Source organism: Trichophyton verrucosum (assembly GCF_000151505.1).
Source record: "Trichophyton verrucosum HKI 0517 chromosome Unknown contig01011_1.f1.exp, whole genome shotgun sequence".
Classification (NCBI taxonomy): domain Eukaryota; kingdom Fungi; phylum Ascomycota; class Eurotiomycetes; order Onygenales; family Arthrodermataceae; genus Trichophyton; species Trichophyton verrucosum.
Window position 1 is genome coordinate 82,785 of NW_003315192.1, and position 2,968 is coordinate 85,752.

Genomic DNA, 2,968 nt, shown 5'->3' on the forward strand with positions numbered 1-2,968 from the left:
GAATCTGATACGGGCGTCTCCCGGATCTCCCGGCGGCCTTTCTTGCCTACCCTTGGGCGGGGAAAGATTACATAATGCATCATGTGACATACGGCTAATGACTAAGCAGTCTCGTGTACTGAAAGAGACTACGTCAGGTGACCATCACGTGGCCCACACTCGGCTACTTCTGATATATCCGCCCCAGACCCCTTCTATAATTATTAATATTTAGTATAATTATAAATATATACTATACTATATTTATTCTAGTTTAATTATTATTTATTTTATAATTTAAATATTTTTTAAAATTAGCTAAGTTCGTAATATTTTAATCTTTAATAACTTTAACTTTAAATATATCTAAATAATATCCTAAAACTATTATTAATATAATATTTTTAGTAATGAAAGTTTTTTAAGAAGCTACTATTTAAGCTTTATTAAACTATATTAAAGGTCTTAAATAGTAAATTAATTAATAGCCTCTAGTAGGCCCTCCCCTGTGATAGATTTTATAAGTAGAACTAGTTAAGAAACTAGCTAGGATTAAGTTAAAGGAACCTAATATCTATAATTAATCTACTAATATATAATTCTAGCTTATAGATATTAATAACTAATTAAAAGAATAATTTATTTTAAATAATATATTTTAAATTATATATATAATAAGTTACCTCTTTTTAATACTATATTAAAATATCTAATAATTATAATTGAAAAAAATATTTATATTATATTATAGCTGGTTCTTAAAGTTTAATTATAGGATAATTATATAGTATTTAACATTATATTTAATATAGAGCTAAAACTTAAGAAATTTAAAATATATCTAGAGAATTTAATATTATCTTTTATTACTAGATTTAAAACTCTTATTATTAATCTTCTCTAGAATAATTTAGTTATCTACTCTATATTTTATTTAAAATTATCTTTTTATATATTAAATTAAATTATCTATATCTACTTTAATGGCTAGCCTAAAACTTTTACTATATAGAAAATTATTACTCTTAAGGCTAAATAATATCTCTAACTAATAGAGTAACTAAATCTACTAATATAATTAATTTTATTTAGATAAAAAGTAAAATTTATTATATTATTTATCTATTTAAATATATAATTTCTAAAAATCTATTATAACTTAAATATCCTGGAGAATAAATATTAGTAATACTATTATAAGAACTTATATATTTAGTATAATAATTCTAAATATCAAATTATAAATTATACTTAATATTCTATTATTTAAAAAAATAACTAATTCTACTTTTTAATTTTAAATTATATCTATATTAGAATCTTTATTTTTTTACTTTTTAATATAAAGTTATTATATTTTCTTTATTTTTATATTTATATATTATTATTTCTATATTTTATTTTTTAAAATTTCTAAAAATAAAAAATCAATAATTATCTATATTGGAGTTATAAAATATAATAGAAGAAAATTTTTTACTATTTTTATATATTATTACTTTTATAAGTTATTTATTAAAGCTATACTATATAACTTACTTATTATTTCTAATTAATACTTTTTCTACTATTTTTTACTTACTATAATTAATTCTAGTTTTATATATAATTTTATTAATCTAATAATTATTATTTTTTTAAATATAGAGTATATTTTATATAAAATCTCTTTAGCTGTAAATATTTTAAATTCTACTATTTATACGCTTTAAATATATATATCATACCTCCTAATTATAAAATATAATAATGAATTTTACTACTATTATTTCTACTTTATATATATAATTTTTTCTATAATCCTTAATATACTCTAATTAAAGATAGAAAACTCTTCTATTACTAACTGGTTAGCTCTTATTCTCTACTCTCCTTATATTTTAAATATCTAACTATTACTCTTAGATTTATTCTCCTCTAAAAACTCTACTCCCTTCTATATTTTTAGAGAAGATTTAGCTATAAATACCTCTATATCTACTATTATCTAGCTTTATTATAATACTCTAGATAGGCCTCCTCCAAGAGTGGTTCCCCTATAATTATATAGCTATAAGAATATCTTTAATAAAGTAAAGGCTTATAAATTTCTTCTACTATATAGACTACTAGTAGATATAGAAATATATTTAAGAAAAAATATTTTTATTCCTAACTCTTTATTATATAATATATTAAAGGATAAGTTAGCTACTCTCTATAATTATTTATAGTAAAAATAAGCTTAAAACTTTTTTAATTTATCTGAGATTTATATTATCTCCTTAGTTATATTTATTATAAAGAAAAATAATATATAGTATTTCTATATTAATTATGGAAAAATTAATATAGTAACTCTTAAGAATTATTATATAATTCTATTTATCTTTTAATTAATTAACTACTTTTAAAGTATTTACTAATTGATAAAACTTAATTTAGTATATATATATTATTTATTATATATTATAGTAGAATATAAATATAAAATAATTTTTAAAATATAATATAATAATTTTAAATTTCTTATGATATTATTTAATTTTATAAATATATTTTTCTACTTTTAATGATATATTGATATTATTTTAAATAATTTTATTAATTTTTTATTATTATATATTTTAATAATATTATTATTTATATAAAATAATTAAACTTAATTTACTACTAAAAATATATTATATATATATTAGATAAATTATACTATATTTATTTTATTTATAATTTATAGAAGTATTATTTTTATATTTTTTAAATTAACTTTATTAGATATATTCTAAATTACTAAAATATTAGAATGAATTCCAAATATATAAAAATTATTTATATTTAACTTATTTTAAAAATTATTAAAATATATATAAATATTTAAGATTTTATAACTTTTATTATAAGTCTATTTACCAATATAGTAAAATAATTTTACTACTAATAAATATATTTAAGTAGGCTTGATCCCCTACCCCTATAGGGATGGGGGGAGGCCTTCTCCCCCCCAACCTAT